This window comes from Microcaecilia unicolor, chromosome 4 (genome assembly GCF_901765095.1).
Source record: "Microcaecilia unicolor chromosome 4, aMicUni1.1, whole genome shotgun sequence".
Lineage (NCBI taxonomy): Eukaryota > Metazoa > Chordata > Amphibia > Gymnophiona > Siphonopidae > Microcaecilia > Microcaecilia unicolor.
The window spans coordinates 52637312-52657463 of NC_044034.1; the positions used below are offsets into that span (position 1 = coordinate 52637312).

At 43.7% G+C, this 20152-nt stretch overlaps 1 long non-coding RNA gene across 1 annotated transcript; it reads right to left on the reverse strand.

The window, feature by feature from the left end:
* Nucleotides 1-1194: 1194 nt before the first annotated feature.
* Nucleotides 1195-19897, reverse strand: LOC115467917. The gene is made up of 3 exons (XR_003941782.1): nt 19819-19897; nt 9907-9910; nt 1195-1205 (listed from the first exon to the last, which is right to left on the reverse strand). It is a non-coding gene; the product is annotated as an uncharacterized LOC115467917 (long non-coding RNA).
* Nucleotides 19898-20152: the final 255 nt, after the last annotated feature.

Genomic DNA, 20152 nt, shown 5'->3' on the forward strand with positions numbered 1-20152 from the left:
AACTGAATTTCATCATTGAAGAATAACTTATAAAATTAAAATAAGTTCAGGATAGATAACTTAGGTTGATCCAATCACTGAACAGCCAAAGTTAACAATTTAAAATCAGAGATTGGAGCATTTTGGAGATAGAGCTTAAATATCACTTACTGTATGTGGTTGGCACCATTGCAGTGCTTTTGTATTTTGATCTTGGTATTTTTAAGTGCTCATACAGGCCAGGGATGCCAATAAACTTACTCCACACAACCAGCAAATAAACTGGACAGAGCATACTACTTAAAATTGTAGTCTAATATTACAGTTCTAAATAACCTGAAATGAGATACCACACAGTTTAATTTTTTTTTTAATTACAGCAAATTTTAGACAATAAATATAAACTCTGAAAATTCGTAAGTGAAAAACTCCAAGAAAGATGGATTTAGACTGGTATTTGATGTATTTTATAGCATCTCCTTAGAGCAGAGATGGACACTCGAGGGTCACAACTGAGTCAGGTTTATAATATTTCCACAATGAATATGCATACAGTTTGATTTACATGTACTGTTTCCATTGTATGCAAATAGATCTCATGCATATTCATTGTGGAATTCTTGAAAACCTGACTCAGTTGTGATCCTTGTGGACCATAGTTGCCCACCCCTGCCTTAGACTGAGATGAAAAACTGGAATAAACAATACTATTATGTCACCCACCAAAGAATGGCAAATTCTAAATAGTAACAAAGTAAGTGACGGCAGATAAAGACCTGTACGGTCCAGCCAGTCTGCCCAACAAGATAAATTAATTTTACTCGATATGCGATACTTTTTACTTTATATATACCCAAGTTTGATTTGTCCTTGCCATTCTCAGGGCACAGACCGTATAAGTCTGACCAGCACTCTTCTTGTACTAAAAGTGCTGAAGCTAATGTCGAAGCCCCTTAAAATTTACACTCAAGCCCATCCCTATCTATTCAGTCATGATCAGGGCGTAGACCATAGAAGTCTGCCCAGCACCGTTTCGCTTCCCAATTACCAGGTCGCCACCCAATCTCTGCTAAGATTCCATGGATCCATTCCTTCCAACCAGGATTCCTTTGTGTTTATCCCACGCATGTTTGAATTCCATTACCGTTTTCATCTCCACCATCTCCTGCAGGAGGGCATTCCACGTATCTACCACCCTCTCTGTGAAAAAATACTTCCTGACATTACTCCTGAGTCTGCCCCCCTTCAACTTCAATTCATGTCCTCTAGTTCTACCACCTTCCCATCTCCAGAAAAGGTTGGTTTGCAGATTAATACCTTTCAAATATTTGAACGTCTGTATCATGTCACCCCTGTTTCTCCTTTCCTCCAAAGTATACATGTTCAGGTAGGGAAGTCTCTCCTAGTACGGTTTGCAACATAAATCCCATACCATTTTTGTAGGTTTTCTTTGCACCACTTCCAGTCTTTTTACATCCTTAGCTAGATATGGCCTCCAAAACGGAACACAATACTCCAAGTGGGGCCTCACCAATGACTTGTAGAGGGGCATCAACACCTCCTTTCTTCTGCTAGTTATACCCCTTTCTATGTAGCCTAGCATCCTTCTGGCCATGGCTGTCGCCTTGTCACATTACTTCACCTTCAGATCCTTGGACACCAACACCCCAAGGTCTCTCTCCTGAGTCGAGATTACTAATCTCTTCCCTCCTATCCAGTATCTCTCTTTTGTGCATCACTCTACACTTCTTGGCATTAAAGTTTTGTTGATGCGTTCCCTTGAAGACGCCGTCATGGTGAGATGTGGCCCCACGTCGGGAATAACAATGGGACATTGATTTTAAAACACAGATCACGCAAACACTAGGGTGAGGTTTGATCAGCCATAACACAACAAGACCCACCTCTGGACTTAAACACGCCTGCAAAGATAAGTGGACTTCTCTATACACTATTAAGACTGAGGTCAATAGCTGTATGTTTTTTTCAATATGGAAGGCAGGTAGGCAGGAACAGTGCTGTGATGGTTAAGGGTTGTTGTGCTGCTGGCTGATATCGTATTTCACGGTAATCTGGCACAATAGCAAACACTGAGCACTGCATAATTAAAAATAAAAAAAAACATAATATAACTAATTTATAAAGCAGAAGGTTTAGCCAATACTGGTGCAACTATTACAATCATAACTGATCTTTCGACACCAACTTGCATAGAAGAGATCCCTAAGTGACGTTGTGATTAAATTTTAACTGCCAGATTCTCAACCATTCTTCTAATGTTCAGAGAGCCCTTCTCATTGTTTCTACTCCCTCCAGGGTATCCACTCTATTGGCTATTCTCGTGTCATCTGCAAAAAGGCAAACATTTCTTTCCAACCCTTCAGCAATATCAGCCACAAATATATTAAACAGAATAGGCCCCAGCACCGACCCCTGAGGAACTCCACTGCTCACATTCCTTTCCTCTGAGCGCATTCCATTTACCATCACCCTCTGCCACCTGTCGGTCAACCAGTTTCCTATCCAGTTCACCACTTTCGGTCCTAAGTTCAGCCCTTTCAGCTTATTCACGAGTCTTCATCTAGTTCTTTGGTCACCCAGTCAAAGAACTCAATAAGATTCATTTGGCAGGATTTTCCTTTGGTAAAGCCATTTTGCCTCAGGTTCTGTAACCCATTGGTTTCTAGAAAGTTAACTATCCTTTCTTTCAGCAGTGACTCCATTATTTTTCCTACCACTGGCGTGAGACTTACTGGTCTGTAGTTTCTCACTTCTTCCCTGTCTCCACTTTTGTGAAGAGGGACCACATCCGCTCGTCTCCAATCCTGCGGAATCTCTCCCATCTCTAACAATCTATTAAATCTTTAAGAGGTCCCGCCAGTACCTCTCTGAGCTCCTTCAATATCTTGGGATGTATCCCATCCGGTGACATCTGTTCCTGTAAGAATGAAAGGATGTGTAGGAAAGATCCATTTCAGGCAGCAAGAAGACTGATTGCTGTTGTGTTGAAGATCTGGATTTGATTCCCAAGCCCAATTTAATGCTTATTAGGCCAGTTAGAAAGTTGGAAGTTCCAGCTGCTGTTCCACATCTGTTAAGTTCTAGAGCAAGCCCCGGTAATTGCATTTGCTGGAAAACTCTTCAGAAAATTGATATGGCAAAATAAAGTATCTCACATGCAGTTTGATTAAGGTGACTGTCTTAAACAAAATTCTTGAGTCAGTATATAGTACTACCTAATGTTTTTTGGGATCCTGAACAAGCCTCCAATCTTAGTTATGAACCATGAAGTTAAAGAAAATGCTATAGAGGAAAATGTTTTCTGCTATGCAGCTCCTATACTTGAGTGCTACAGACTGGCTGGGTTTTCATGGTATCTATAATTGAAATGCATGATATGTATCTGCATGCACTACTGTCATTGTATAGAAATGCATCTTATACATATTCGTTAAAGGTATTCTGAAAACCTGATCAGCTTGCTGTACTTGTGAACCAGAGTTGCCTGTCCTGGTTTAGAATGTATTCTAAAGCTTCTGATTTGCTTTGTATCTAGATTAGATTGTAAACTCCAAGAAATAAGGATTTTCACTTAAGTGCATTTGTACAAGGTTACGAACACCAGGAAACACGACAGCAATGAATAATAGAGGAAGTCTGTTGTCTTTGGATGAAGATTGTGTGTGGGCTTAATAAAAAGCAGTTGAAAATGGGCAAAACCTTTAGGTGGTTGCAAATACATGTTCATGATATAGTCACAGTAGAATCAGAGGGAAGTACTGAAAGAGATGAAAATAACTGTGGCAATGGTACCGAATGACAAAAAGTTGTTAACATACTTATTTCCAAATCTAGAAAATTTCCTAAATTTGTAGTAGCAAATGGAAGATATAGATCAGCTTATGAGGTGGCTAGAGTCAAACCTGCCATTCCCCGCAGAACATACAAAGTTACCTCCTCTGTTCCTTTTTTTTAAGGATTGCTCCTGCTGCAGGTTACACCCCTCTGGTTTTTTTTTTTTTGTGTGTTTTTTTTAAGTGTAAAGGTCATTTGTTTTGCTTGGGTCCCATTCTCTTACTAATCAGGAATCTTCTGTGTTTTATCGCAAATCTTTTTGAATTCTTTTACCATTTTTGTCCTTACCACCTCCACCGAGAGGGTGTTCCAGGTGTCCACAACCCTTTCCATGAGAAAATATGTCCTGATGTTGCTTTTAAACTTACTCCCTTGCAGCTTTATTTCATAGCCTCTATTTCTATTGTGAAAAAAAAAGATTTGTTTGTTCATTAATACCTTTTAAGTACTTAAATATATGTATCATATAACCCCTATCGCTCCTCTCTTCTATAGTATACATGTTCAGGTCTTCAAGTCTCTTCTCCTACATCTTCTGGTGTAGACCCCATACTATTTTGGTTGTCTTCCTCAAGTCTTTTATGTCCTTAGCAAATATAGCCTCCAAAGCTGAATGCAGTACTCCTAGTGGGGCCTCATCAATGACTTCTACAGTGACATTATCACCTCCTCTAGCATCCTTCTAGCTTTGGCCACTGCCTTGTCACATTGTTTCATCAATTTGAGATCCTTAGACACTATCACCTCATAGTCCCTCTCCTGGTCTGTGCACATCAACCTCTCTCCTATCGTATTCAGCTCCTTTGGATTTCTGCACCCAGAATGTATCACTTTGCATTTCCTTGCATTAAAGCTTAGCTGCCAAGCTTTAGCCCACACTTCTAATTTTTGTATATCGCTTTTGATATTGTCTACTTCTGGTGTGTCCACTCTGTTGCAAATCTTTGTGTTATCTGCAAAAAGGCAAACTTTTTCTCCTAACTCTGACAGTATCGCTCACAAGAAATTTGAATAAAATTAGTCTGAAGACCAATCCCTGAGGCACCCTTTCTTCTGATTGAATTCCATTTATCAGTACCCTCTTGTCTGTCAGTCTACAAATTTCTGATCAATTCATTACCTTGGGACTCACTCCGAGGGCACTCAATTTACTTTTATGATATCACTGCTCAGATCTATGTCCAGTTCTTCTGTTTGTGTTGGAGGTCAGTAGACTACTCCTCTGAAGATGGAAATGCCATCTTCTCTTTCAAGGATGATCCACGCTATCTGCTCTTTTCCACACCTCCCTCTGTCAGCCACTTAAAAAAAAAACCTATTTTAAAGAGCCGCTTCTTCATCTTTTCTGCCTTTTCTATCCATCCTAAATAGATTATAACCAAGTATGGAGATATCTCATTGCACTGTGTCTCCATAATAGCCTCAAAGTTCAAGTCCATTTCCACCATCAGGGCTTCTAGATCATGAATATTGTTGCCTAAACTGAGACAATTGGTACTCGTAGCCTTCCAGCAAATTTTGGATAGCTTGCTTGGATTCTGTATAGTTTGTTATTTCAGTGTCCTATTCCCCTTTTTGTGTATGAGTGAATTAAAATGTCTCCTTTTATTTTGGCTTCTATTGTAATGCTTTTGCTGTAGGTTACATCCTATACCATCTTTCTATCTGTCACCCCCTTCCTGCCTGTCTACATATTGTTTGAATATTTCCACTTAGGATCCTCTTTCCTGCCTCAGAAAGATATAGACCATCATTACAATATAGTCTGTTGTTTTTCCATCTATTGCCCCAACTACCTATATATCTAAAGCCACCTTGCTTACACTAGGTTTGGAGCCATGTATTGTAGAATGGGACTTAGTCCACTTTGGCGGTAGTCTCACGAGACTGCTGCTTGAAGTTGTGGCAGCCATTTTGATAACTGAACCAGTTGGGACACGAGCCAGTGCGGATAGCTCCTGCCTTGACTGCACCACTGGACCACCAATGCTTGCAAGGTAGGTGCCAGGGTGGGGCCAACAGGTGGTGGTGTGGGTCTGGGAGCATGGCAGCTTTTGTTCAGAGGGAGAGCCCAGAGCAGAGCTGCTCCTGTTTGGGGGAAGGGGGGGGGGGGCAGGGAGGGAGTGGGGACTGCACCCATTTCAGGGACTTAGCACAGTTTCAGTTTCTGCTGAAAACATGCTTGCTTTTTTGGCTGAAACCAACACAAAACTAAATTTGGATTTTGGGTTGTTTTTTGGCACCAAAAACAAAATTCAGTCAGCCTTTAATATGCACATGCAACTGAGTGTCGATACCATTTTTGGAATAATATTGAGTTACCTTTATCAACAGTCTAGCACTTCACTCTTTGTTCCAGCACACCTTCCATTCAGCATCTCATCTCTTTCTTATTGTTTTTTTTTCTTTTTCAAATTTTTAATTATACAATATTCAATCAATCTTGAATATTACACGATACATGCAATAATTCCATCTTTAATTAGAAAAACATAGTTCTAAGAAACAAATTATCCGACTATCGACCACAAATGAATGTAATTGACCCAAGAGAGAAAATATATAAAATTATAATCTAATGTAACAAAGCTCAATCAATTATATTTATCCAAAGATTGCATCATGTTCAGATTGACCTATTCCAGGCTGCTATACAGTGTTACATTCGGGTCTAAATTCTCACAATCACACCCTCTTTGCTTTTCAAAAAATCCTCCAATTGATTGGGTTCAAAAAACTGAAATTGCTTTGTTTGGTATAGTATCCTGCAAACACAAGGATACTTCAAACACTTTCCCTTCAAGGAAGCTAGAAAAAAGTTATGAGTCCTATATGATCGCAGTAAAGAGAAGAAACAGGCATGAAATTCTCACTGACTGTAGAAGAATGAGCTTACCTTTCACTCCTCCTTAGACCTAGGCCCAGATGCACTAAACTTTAATGACCCTTTAACAACCCTTTAACAAAGAATTTTGAACCGTGGCATGCATTAAAGGCCATTTTCCGACCACGGTAGCAGAAAACAGAATGCAGATGAGCAAATTGTGTAGAAACGCCCATTGAAACGAGACACATCAAAGTTTTCAGACTACCCTAACGTAGGAAAACTGCCGGAAAGCTAACGACAGGTCTGTACCTGTCGTTAAGGCTATCCGACTAAAAACTTTAATGTAAAAAAAAAAAAAAAAAGTGAGGGGGCGAAAACGCGCGTCAGGGGCGTCTTTTTATTGACGCCCAAGGTCGCTGCTGCTCCCCCTACATCACTATAAAAGTGAAAAAAAAAGGTTCGGGAGGTGGCAAAGGTGCTTGTCAGGAGCGTCCTTTATGGACGGCCTTGCCCCCCCCCCCCCCGCCTGTGGTCGCCGCTGCTGCTCCCCGCTTCCTCCCCCAGCATTAAATAAAAACACAAAACAAAACTCAAAGCTTTAGGAGCCCTGGCCCCCTCCCTTCCTGTCTCTAAACTCTTTCTCCACACAGCTCTGTCTCCCTCCGCCCCCGTGCCCCGCCCCCACCACCTCCCCTGAGGTCATCGCCGTCGCTCCACCGGCCCCCTCCCCCGCATTACCGGCCCATGCAGCGCCTCTCACCTCTGTATGAAGGCGCTGCACGGGCAAGAAGACCATCAGATTGCTGCAGTGTTCAGGACGTCTCTCTCCTTTTCTGACCTGGCCCCGCCCCCGTCTGTCGTAAGAAACCTACGTCAGACGGGGGCGGGCCCAGGTCAGGTAAGATGAAGGACAGAGACGTCCTGAAGACTGCAGCGATCTGATGGTCTTCTTGCCCGTGCAGCGCCTTCACACAGAGGTGAGAGGCGCTGCATGGGCCCGGTAATGCGGGAGAGGGGAGCGGCGGCAGGGCACGGGGGCGGAGGGAGGCGGAGCTGTGTGGAGAAAGAGTTTAGAGACAGGAAGGGAGGGGGGCCAGGGCTCCTAAAGCTTTGAGTTTTGTTTTGTGTTTTTATTTAATGCTGGGGGAGGAAGCGGGGAACAGCAGCGGTGACCACGGGCGGGGGGGGGGGGGGGGGCAAGGCCCATCCATACAGGACACTCCTGACGAGCGCCTTTGCCCCCTCCCGATCCACGTGTTTTGATTTTTTGAGGGTTTTTTTTACGTTTGTGGCATGCGCAGAGCAGCCAGCATAACGCTTGGCTGCTCTGCGCATGCTTTAGGGGCCGATTACCGACGGGGATTCCACCAGATTGATGCATTGTACTTTACAATACCGCACCGAACATGTGCGACTTGTTTTTTTGCTGCATTGTTTGTTTTTAAAAATTCGGTAACAGTTTTTACGTTTTTGCTTTTTTTACATTTGGTTGATTCATCTGGGCCTTAGTGTTGAAAAACTCTGCACACAGCCTTGAGTCTTCTGCGCAGTTCTTTGCATCTGTGTTGAATAGCATGAGATTTAAATGAGCTGTGTGCTGATTTGTACCAGGATCTTTGAACACAGCTCATGTACATTAGTTGTTTTAACAAAGGATGCCTCACAAAAGCTGAGCTAAGCTGTAATCAAACCCCTGATTCTATAAAAGTCACCAAAAATTGAATGTACAAATTTAGGTGTGCCCCCAATTTGCTAATGTAATTTACTAGAATAAATTAGGATTTATGTGTGTAAATTTAGGCACGACCTGAAAAAGGGTGGTGAAGGAATGGGAGGATCATGGGCATTTTGGGGCAGATCAGGGGCATGGTTTTCAGTTATTTAGGTAATTATAGAATATAGGTGCTTCACATGTAAATTAAGGCACGGGCATTTGCACCAGGTTTTCGTTGGTGCAAATGGTGGTGACTAAATTTACACACGACCTCTGCTTACACGTTATTCTATAAACCACGCCGAACTTTAGATGCAACTTATAGAATACCAGTTAAGCGGGTTTATTTTTACCCCAATTTTGTAGCCATCATTTATAGAATTCACCCCAAAGCCCAACATACATTGTTACATCAGCCCCTCAGAAATGTGACATCCAGTGGCTTCCTAAAAGCTACAGTTTTTCTCTTCTTTTTCTTCACTTTTTTTGGTCAATGGCACTAACTGAGAGCAATGAAAAATACAAATAAAACAAGTTTACTCCCACACTTAGATATCAAGAAACGTTTATTTACCATCTGCCTCACAAAATATAATTGAATTGCTGCATGCCAGAAGTTTATCTGTTTTAATGACAAATGATCTTATTTTGAAGTAACTTTGCTTCAGAATATAATTCCTGGGGGGTTTTCACTGTTGAAGTTTTGTCAATGTATGTATGGTTTAGGGAAATTATAAGCGAGTGCTGAACTTAAAACTACCATGACTAAGGAGGGTGAGTCCACAGCTCAAAAGATTAAAGAGCCACCTTTGTTAAAGGGTCAGCTAGTTGCCTGGGTTGAGTTGTGAGCAGATAGGATAATTGCAGTTTAATCTCTCTGGTTTATCCTGTGTAATAATGACAAATGTTTATCTTGCTCGGCCTGAGGACACCGGCAGACAAGTTGGGCAAGTCTGTTCACCTTTTCTGCTTGTTGGAACTAGCTTCTTGCAGGTTTGCTTCTAACCCATCCCTCCCTTTTGTCTTCATGGCTCTAAGCAGAGGGCGCTCCTGTCAGGAGACCTCTGAGTACTCTTTCAGGTGTGGGTTCAAGGAAAAGATTCAGAGATGAACTGGAAGTCACGCCCTGGTCTCGAAAGGAAGGATTAGCAACTGCTGAAAACAGCAACAGAGAAGTGCACCCACAAGAAACTCAGCCCACTGAAATCCTTCACTACGAAAGATCAGAGGTGGCATTTTTAACCACTTGTTCTATCATTGTATTTGTATATGTCACTGGCCATGCAGAAGATATGCACTAGAATAGAGATGTTACAGAAAATATGATGTCTATAGAGGTCCTATATACTCGGAACCCCTCATTTTAAATCAGATTACCAAAATTTAGGCCCCAAATCTATTCTAAATACTTAGGGCCCTGTGTACTAAGCAGCATTATAGGTGCATTAATATTTTTAATGCACGTTATCCATGTACATGCCGCGCTACATGGTTAGCGCATGCGCTGTGTAGGCGCACCAAAAACACTAACGCACCTTAGTAAACTGGGCCCATAAACGTGTAAATGGGTGTTTCTAAATGCGGCATTTACAAACATAACTCACCCTATTCTGTAAGCTGTGCACATAAAAGTTGGCCACGACTTTGACATGCCCTTGCTCCTCCCCTGGGAATAACCCCCTTGGAATTACACAGTAAGCCATTTTAGCACATAATTGCAGAATAGGTGCTATGCTACTGTTATTTACATGTGTAAGTGTACCCTTACACTCATAAATGGGATGTATCCTATAAATTATAGTGCATCGATAGTGCTTAAATAAAGACAACCTGTAATAGTGTGAGGGGGAAATCTTCAGGCATGTATATGCTGGTTAGGTGCTAAGTGGTACTCTCAGGGCTATTTTTTTGAGGGGGTACTGAGTACCGGCACCTTTTTCATTGTCTGCTAAAATTGATCCAAGGTCCCCAAGTTTTAATGAAAGAGCTCAGACTCTACACACCAATTCTGCCTTGTTACAGATTCTGTGACTGGTTGCAGGGGGCCTAGCTATTGTGGGGTAGGTCCCTCTGTGATCACCCCGCCCCTGAAGGGTGGCCTAGCATTTGAATGCTAGCATCTTTTTCGCTTGAAAAAATGCACTGGGTACTCTACAAGCTTAGCCTGCAATTGGAAGGGAGCGCGCACACAGACAGAGCATGGGCAGGTCCCACACTTATGCATGTAACTTAGGGACTCTTTTACTAAGCATAGTACTACTACTAGTTATCATTTCTATAGCACTATAGTAACATAGTAAATGATGGCAGATAAAGACCAGTATGGTCCATCCAGTCTGCCCAATAAGATAAATTCATTTTTCATGGTATGTGATACTTTATATGTATACCCGAGTTTGAATTGTCCTTGCCATTCTCAGGGCACAGACTGTAGAAGTCTGCCCAGCACTCTTCTTACATTAAATATTCTGAAGCTAACATCGAAGCCCCTTAAAATTTAAACTCCAGCCCATCCCTATCTATTCAGTCATGATCGGGGCGTAGACTGTAGAAGTCTGCCCAGCACTGGTTTTGCTTCCCAATTACTGGCATTAGCACCCAATCTCCACTAAGATTCCGTGGATCCATTCCTTCTAAACAGGATTCCTTTGTGTTTATCCCACGCTTGTTTGAATTCCTTACCATTTTCATCTTCACCACTTCCCACGGGAGGGCATTCCACATATCCACCACCCTCTCTGTGAAAAAATACTTCCTGACATTACTCCCGAGTCTGCCCCCTTCAACCTCAATTCATGTCCTCTAGTTCTACCGCCTTCCAGTCTTCGGAAAAGGTTTGTTTGCGGATTAATACCTTTCAGCGGTAAAAAGTGGCCTGTGTTAGTGCGACAAATTGGCACGCACTGGGCCATTTTTTTTACCACAGCTGGGAAAAAGGCCTTTTTTTAAATGGGACAGTAAATGTCCATGCACTAAAATGAAAATTAGTGAATGACTATTTACTGCCTGAGCCCTTAACATCACCTATTTACTTGGCGGTAAGGGCGCTCACGCTACTCCTGTGGTAATCAGGCAGCATGCGGCAATGTGGCTGCGCTGCTGATTACCGCAGGGAATGCCCCCCCCCCCCCTGGTAAAAAATAGAAAATTATTTTCTACTGTGGGACACTGTGTGCCAACTTTGAAACTACCGCAGGGCGTCCATGCTACCCCTGTGGTAGGGTCAATTTGGTGCGTGCTACCATCGTGTTAGCCCTACCAAAGCTTAGTAAACAGGCCCGTTATAGAACAATTTAAGTTATGCATTGAAGTGCAACATTTATATGCTAACATTTTACATCTGTCTTTCACATGGTGTAAATGATAGTTGCCTAAATGTTGATGCGCAATTGCTGACTTTGCGCTCTATTCCATAACGGAATCTATGCTCCCATATACTATTATAGAGTTTGTGTATCCATATTTTGGTGACCTTCATAGAATTGCCCCCTTAGGAGCCTACTCTATAAGGGAAAGTAGGTATCTGCACCTCACGCCTGGAATAGACTTCCCGAGCCCGTAAATCTAGCCCCCTCTTTGGCCGTTTTCAAGACCAAACTTAAAGCCCAACTCTTTACCACTGCTTTTGACTTCTAACTCACTTGCCCTATCCTTTTGTCCTCACCTCTTTATTCCCTTACCTTTAATTGTTCTGTCTGTTTACCTGTCTTATCTAGATTGTGAGCTCTTTGAGCAGGGACTTTTTTTGTGTATGGTGTACAGCGCTGCGTATGCCTTGTAGCACTATAGAAATAAGTAGTAGTAGTAATCTACTTTCCTCTATAGAATATTAGCAGAATGCTTATAAATTATAGTATAATTTACACATGTAACTGCGTGTTCCACCACACTGCCCATGCGAACGCCCACCTTCAAACTAATGCCATTGCATTTAGATGCCATTGTATAGAATAAAACGTTTAAGCAGGGCCAGTTTTAAATATGGTGTGGCTCAGGGCAGAAGTTAAGGAGGGGGCCCCTGATCCCCCCTCCCCCCGTTCTCCCCAGGGGCGTACCTGGACTGGCGGTAGGGGGGGCCAGAGCCAGAGGGAGGGGGCACATTTTAGCCCCCCCCCCCGGCGCCATCGATCCCCCCCGCCATTTCCGGACCCCCCCCCGCCACTGCCAGACCCCTCCTCGCCACCAATGACACTCTCCACCCCCTCCCGCTGCCGCCGCCAATCCTCCCCCACTGCTGTCACTTACCTTTGCTGGCGGGGGACCCCAACCCCCCGCCAGCTGAGGTCCTCTCTTCCATGCAGGCTGCAAGTTGCAATGCTTCCTGTTCTTCTGAGTCTGACGTCCTGCACGTACAACGCGCAGGACATCAGACTGAGTTCCAAATTCTGAGTCTGACGTCCTGCACGTTGTACGTGCAGGACGTCAGACTCAGAAGAACAGGAAGCGTTGCAACTTGCATCCTGCACGGAAGAGAGGACTTCGGCTGGCGGGGGCTTGGGGTCCCCCGCCAGCAAAGATCGGCGATGGGTTGGTGACGGGCGTGTGGGAGGGAGGGGGAGGTGGAGAGGGTCGATGGTAGGGGGGTCCAGGGCGAAATCTGCGGGGGCCCAGGCCCCTGTGGCCCCACGCAGATATGCCCCTGGTTCTCCCCACCTGCATTGCTACTACGTGTTCTGGGCATCTCTTCCCCCTTCTCCCCACCACAGTCCATTTCTCTCCCTTCCCCTCACTTTTGGATCTTCTTTAAAATTTTTATTTTCCTTCTCAGAGGGGTCCCGGTGTGGCAGCCACCCTCACAAGCTGTCTCCAACTGTCCCAAAGCGTTCCCTCTCTGTCGTGATCTGCCCAGGCGGAAACAGGAAATTACATCAGAGGGGGGAGGACCTGGCAGATTATGGCAGAGAGGGAAAGCTTCAGGGCAGCCACACAGGCAGCTTGTGAGAGTAGCTGTCATGCCGAGGCCCCTCTGAGAAGGGAAATAGGTTTTTAAGATCAGGAAGGGAGGAGGAGACAGACTGTGGTGGGGAGAAGGGGAAGAGATGCCTGGACTGACCACGGGGCCTCCTGGAACTGTGGAGTCCAGGGCAGCTGCCTGTTTACCCCCCTAATGCCGGCCCTGCATTTGAGGGTAAGATATGAATGTGGGCTACCATAAAGGTGGGTTATTTTGCCACAAGTCATGCTGTTTTAGCACAGAGTCTCATTGTATATTGCTGGTCTCTGGTAATATACAATAGAAGTGGTGATCTAAAGTACAAGTAAAAGGAAGAGCAGGGTCACTTTGGGGGAGACACAGGCTGGGTGAGAGCTGCTTTATTTGCCAACAGCTGGTGAAGCATGCTGTGGGAAGTCTGCCTTCAGTTGCTGTGTTTATTAGGAGACGGGGAATTGCACATTTCAAAATCAGCTCTCTATAGAAGTAAATTTAAAACAAATCGAAGAAACATTTTCTTCACCCAACGCATAATTAAACTCTGGAATTCGTTGCCGAAGAACATGGTGAAGGCGGTTAGCTTGGCAGAGTTTAAAAAGGGGTTAGACGGTTTCCTAAAGGACAAGTCCATAAACCACTACTAAATGGACTTGGGAAAAATCCACAATTCCAGGAATAACATGTATAGAATGTTTGTACGTTTGGGAAGCTTGCCAGGTGCCCTTGGCCTGGATTGGCCGCTGTTGTGGACAGGATGCTGGGCTCGATGGACCCTTGTTCTTTTCCTAGTGTGGCATTACTTATGTACTTATGCCTCCCTTTTAAGTGTTCTAGAATAGACTACTGCAATGCTTTGAGTTGTGGGTTTCCTAAATATCAGTTGAGGAGACTACAATTGATACAAAATATGGCTGCACATTTGTTGACAATAAAAACAAATCCTGGGATTATTTTGAAAGGTCTACATTGGCTGCCAGTTGACCAATGGATACTTTTTAAATCTGTATACATAGTGTTCTGTGCTTTGTATTCTAGAGGGTCCTATATATTTCAAGCACTGACGTCATCAAAGAAGAATTTTCTACAAATCTAAATGGAATTAGATTACTATCAACTTTTAATTGTGTATTTGGAGTTGTGTGTCCTAAATTAGGAAATGAGATTCCTACAGATTTGCAATAGTATTCAATGTTATTTTTCCTTTAAGAGGCATCTTAAAGTCTATTTTTGTCACGTCTGTGCTCACCTCGCTCTCTGGTGGCCACAACCGGTGGCTGCTGTGGACCATCACCCGTTCCAGATTTCAGCCCAGTCCGGTCCGGATCTTCTGGGCTGCCAGACTTGCTTGCTTGGATTGAACCTACACAGCACCCGTAGTTTCCTGGTGATGGTTGCAGCTGAGCTCCAGGTGCTGCTGGGCTTATTAGCCATTCTGAAACCTTGCTGCTTTGCCTTTGCATTGCGTCTAAGGCCCTGGTATGTTGGTACTTGTTGCACTTCTGCTAGTCCGGTTGTTTGCCTGAGATTCTTGCCTGTTTCTAGTTAGTCTGTGTTTAGTTTAGTTTAGGTTTTACTTGCTTTCCTTGCCTGGTTTCTTGTTTGTAATTCTGTGTTTAGTTTCTGTTTGTCTGTGTTCTGGCTTTGGGGCTGCTTGCAGCTCTTAGTTCTGTGTCTTGTTAGTCAGTGTTTGTTCCCTGTTTAGTGGCTGTTCTGCAGCTTTCTGTTCTGCCCTTTAGCTTTCCCTTCCTTGCCCAGTCTCCTGCCTTGCTGCCCATGTTCCTCCCTTTCCCCTCTGACCCTCAGTCCCTGTGCTGCCTTGCTGTTATCCAGTCCTGCCCTGTCCAACAAGTCCTGCCGGCCACCTGAAGCCCAGAGCTCAACTCTTGGTGAAACGTGGCCAGGTGCAGGTGAAGCCTAACTGTTCATTAAGCTCTGCCTTGTCTCCAGTGTGGGGGTGGTTTTGCCTGTCACTGCCGCTCCTCGGCAGTGGCCCAAGGGCTCACAAACCAGTTTCCAGCTTTGAAAACGTGACAATTTTTATTTCAGGATTGTTTTAGTAAAATGTAAATTTTATTTGATTTTAATGTGAATATGCCTTTAGTGATTTTATAGGTAAAAATTCTACCATATTTTGTTTGTATTTGACTATATTTTAAATCTGATTTTACACTGTAAATATTATTTCATTCTGTATTTGGTTGAGGTATATATATTTTCTGTAACTCGCCTCGCCAACCTTGAACATTTCTCATTTCCTAAACTGTTTCCCTACCAATCAGATCTAAGCTGTCAAAGGGAACCTCTTAATGCAGTCTTTAGTGCAGAAGTAATGTTTACTACATATTTGTACCATACTTCATGTATAGTGTAGTTTTAATGATTAGCTTTTTAACTACTGGATTAAAGTACAAATTAACTTTGCATGTAATAAATTCTATGCATAGAGCCAGCAGCAAGACAAACTTATCTGGGTAAGCTACCCACAACAAGGGTCGTGGCAGGGACCAGTTTAGTGAAGGGGTGAGGGGTAAGTGTAGGAAGTCAAGGAAGGGAGAAAGGGAAGGGTTATTGCAGGAGAGAAGGAGTAAGGCTAGAGGTCTACATGCAGATGACTGAAGAGTGTGAGGGTTATAGATCCATGCTGGGCTTCTCGACCTTCCTTTTGCTACTTCCCTGCTGACTGTATTTTGGCTCCCTCTCACATAAGTACATAAGTATAGCCACACTGGGACAGACCAAAGATCCATCAAGCCCAGCATCCTGTTTCCAACAGTGGCCAATCCAGGTCACAAATACCTGGCAAGATCTCAAAAATGTTCAGTACATTTTACGCTGCTTATCCCAGAAATAAGCAGTGAATTTCCCCCAAGTCCATTTTAATAATGGTCTATGGACTTTTCCTTTAGGAAGCCGTCCAAACCTTTTTTAAACCCAGCTAAGCTAACCACCTTTACCACATTCTCTGGCAACAAATTCCACAGTTTAATTACACATTGAGTGAAGAAATATTTTCTCTGATTCATTTTAAATTTACTACTTTGTAGCTTCATCGCATGCCCCCTAGTCCTAGTATTTTTGGAAAGAGTAAACAATCGAATCATGTCTACCCGTTCCACTCCACTCATTGTTTTATAGACCTCTATCATATCTCCCCTCAGCCATCTTTTCTCCAAGCTGAAGAGCCCTAACCGCTTCAGCCTTTCCTCATAGGGAAGTCGTCCCATCCCCTGTATCATTTTCATCGTCCTTCACTGTACCTTTTCTAATTCCACTATATCTTTTTTGAGATGTGGTGACCAGAATTGAACACAATATTCGAGGTGCGGTCGCACCATGGAGCGATACAAAGGCATTATAACGTCCTCATTTTTGTTTTCCATTCCTTTCCTAATAATACCTAACGTTCTACCCCATTCTTTAGTACTGTACTCTGCAGTCAGTGAAGGACAGCCTATGTAACTGATACAGTAGCAGTATGATGTTAGGGGTGACCAGCTCAGCTGATCACTTGAACAGCTTCAAGGACAAACTAAAAACAACATTTTCCAACCCAGATATCCCTCAAAAGCAAAGAAAAATGTGAGATTTTGCAACATATGCAAAGCATTCCCAGCTTTGACCATTGGAAAGAGAATGAACTCAAACTACATACTTCACTTCTCACAGAGGCTATGGTACCCCAAATCTTTAATGGAACTGGTGTGCCAAGTGATACAGTGACACCCATTTGATTGTGGCACTCATGTGACAGGCAAAGGCAATGGTTGGCTTTGAGACCCTGCCACCTCAATACAAAAGAATTCATTGGAACAACGGGTGAGATTTAATAAATGATGCTGAAAAATAGGCACCAGGAAAAATCAGCACTCTGAAATGAATGCCCTTCATAGAATAGCACCTAGCAGGAAATTCCATGCACAGCTTTGGGCACAAGGACTTAATGCCAGCTGAAACCTGATGCACATCCTGGCACACAAGTTGGGCATGAATCCCTGGAATTCTATAACACTGCACGCGTCTTTTGAGAACGTCCCTGACCGGCCCATGCCCTCTTTTGGGTTGTGAACTATGGGATTTGGGCACCCAGCCTTAAAGAATAACTTGCAACCCGATATTGGTACCAAGTAACATCAATAATTGATTGGGCTTGTCCAATTATTAATGTTAATTGGCTCGTTGATCAATTAGGTTCCGCACGCATCTCTGTATCACGCCCAGATTTTAACATGGGTATTTGGGCACCCTTTATAGAATCTGGGGGAATGTGAGGATTGCCAGATCATTTCGAGGGTAGTTTTTGAGGTGCAGTATGATGCTAGTTAATATCATTGGCCACCCCAAGTTTGGGCTCATGTGGGTAAAGTTAAGTTGGTTGTTATTATTTTGTTATTTATTTTGCCAAATATTTACAACTGTTTCCTTATAAATTCATCATTGTTAGACTACAGTGTCCATGTAATCATTAATGAATGGCATGAGCAGTGCAATATAAAAATTTCTGGACCCTATAGCCAACTGCCTATATTTTTATTTATTCATTTACAGACACTTGATATACCACATTGGCCAGGTCCTTTTTCAACTCTGCTTCAAAAAGATCCTGACAGGCACCCATTTTGCCTGGCTGGCCCACATCTTGCAAGGCTAATAAAAGCTAATAGCTAATAGCAAGATATGTGGGAAGTCATTTCTGCAAATGAAACTAGAGATCCTCTGATGAAGTCAGCCAGGCGAAACGGGTGCCTGTCAGGATCTTTTTGAAGCAGAGTTGAAGAAGGACCATCTCTAAGATAAGTTGCGTTGTACTGTCCATGCTGCAATCAAAGTGGTATAGCAAATGTGAAATATGATTGGTAAAATTAAAAAAAATTTTTTTAATGCTGATTGAGAAGAATAAAGATAACTGTATAGTTTTTTTGGACCGATGATTGAACATTTTGCTCATGATATGAAAGCAAGCTGCACAGTGGTTGTGGTAATTATATCATGTAGCTGAGTCTGAGGTCCTTTTTCCTATTACATAAATACATTTTGGTGAGAAGCTGTTGGATCAAAAGCAGTTTAATATAGTAAGTGCTTTTTTTATATACAGGAAATTAGCACATGGCCATTACAAAAAAAAACAACCCGAACATGATCATTTTACTAACATGCTATAAGTGGCCGCAGCGCACAGGAAACTCATGTGCTGACCATTTTTTTTGGTGCAGCTTAGTAAAAGGACCCCATAATGCAGGAAAAATGGCCTAATGCATTCTTGGGCAGATGAACAAAAGCCCCACGCTGTTCCAAACAGCGCTCTAAAAATAGCACTGGAACGGTGCTTTGCTGGACCTATGATCAGAGATAATTGCATGCAGATTTAAGCACGCAATTCTCTCTGATCATAGGGTAGAAGTGCAGGAGGATTGTGCCTGAACACCAGGTGGGAGGGGGGGAATTGACCGCAGCCCACTGGGCCACCAGTGACATCTCAGAAATGCTGGAGAGGGGGGGGGGGGGGGGTTAGGGGTCTGGAGACCCGCCAGATCTCCAGCCCCTCCTGAACCTGTGTTAGGGGGGTCAGGGGGACCGGAGGTCTGCCGGGAGGGGGTCAGTCGGGTAGGGTTTGCTGCGGCCAGCATGCCAATCTTTGGCGCGCTGGTCGCTGATTATTGGGGATGAATAAGTTTAGCCCTGTTTTGCATGCATTTGCATACTACTTGTGTTCAGAGCCCATGAGCACATTGTTTCACGCGCTCGAGGGCTCTGGTCATGGGGCAGTAGCAAATGCAGGTGCTAGTATGGTGCTAACAGCCTCTAGCACCTGCGTTTGCTTTTGCTCATCGGCCCATCTCTGTTTTGCCATCTGTGTATGCTAACTGCAGTTTTTATTTTTTAAAACATTTTTTAAAGAGGAGGATGCCAGGGGTGGAGAATAGGTGTGGAGGTTCTATTCAGCTAGCGTGCTGACATCAGGGGCATAGCTAGGTGGGGCCACGGGGGACCCCACAGATTTAGTCTGGGCCACCTCCACTTATGATCCCCCTCTCGCCGACCCTCCTCCACCACTTTCGACCCCCCCCTCTCCCCGCCAGCCTTAATCTTCTTCAGTGCCGGTCTCCGGCGCGTTCGCTCACTTCGCTGATCTGTGCTGTGAGTCCTGACGTCCAGCATGTGCTGCACGTTCCTTGAAGTGAGAATATGCAGGATGTCAGAACTCACAGCACAAATCAGTGAAGTGAGCGAATGTGCCAGAGACCAGCGCTGAAGAAGACTAAGGCTGGCGGGGGGGGGGGGGGGAGTTGGGGACTCCCGCCAGCAAAGGTACCTTGCGGCGTGGGAGGGTTGGCAGCGGGGGGTTGGTGGACGGGGGGGGGTCGAAAGTGGTGGGGGGGTCGGCAGCTGGGGGAGGCAGGCTAAAATGTGCCCCCCCACCTCGGGATCTGGACCCCCCCTCCCACAGAGGTCTGGCTACACCCCTGGATGACATCACTGGCGTGCTAACTGGTTAGTGTGTCCATAATGAACATGGCCAGAAACTCAACAAATAGAAAATTTCCTCTTTTATAGCTGTTCTGGGAATAGGCTTAGCACATGGGAAAGACCCCCGTTAGAACATTAGCTCAGCTTACTAAAAGGCCCCTCAGTTAACTAGATTTTATCTTTCCTTCCTTTCCTTGTGTATTCTAAGTTTTATTGAAATTACCAAATTTAAAGTAAGTTTTAACTAATTAGGCTTTTTTAAACATATCATTTTTGATGGTAATAAGTTTTCTTTGAAGGTGTTTTATGCTTTATTATGAAAATCAAATTTGTGCTAAAGTGATCAGAAGCAAAAGAAAATGAGAAATAATCACCTAAT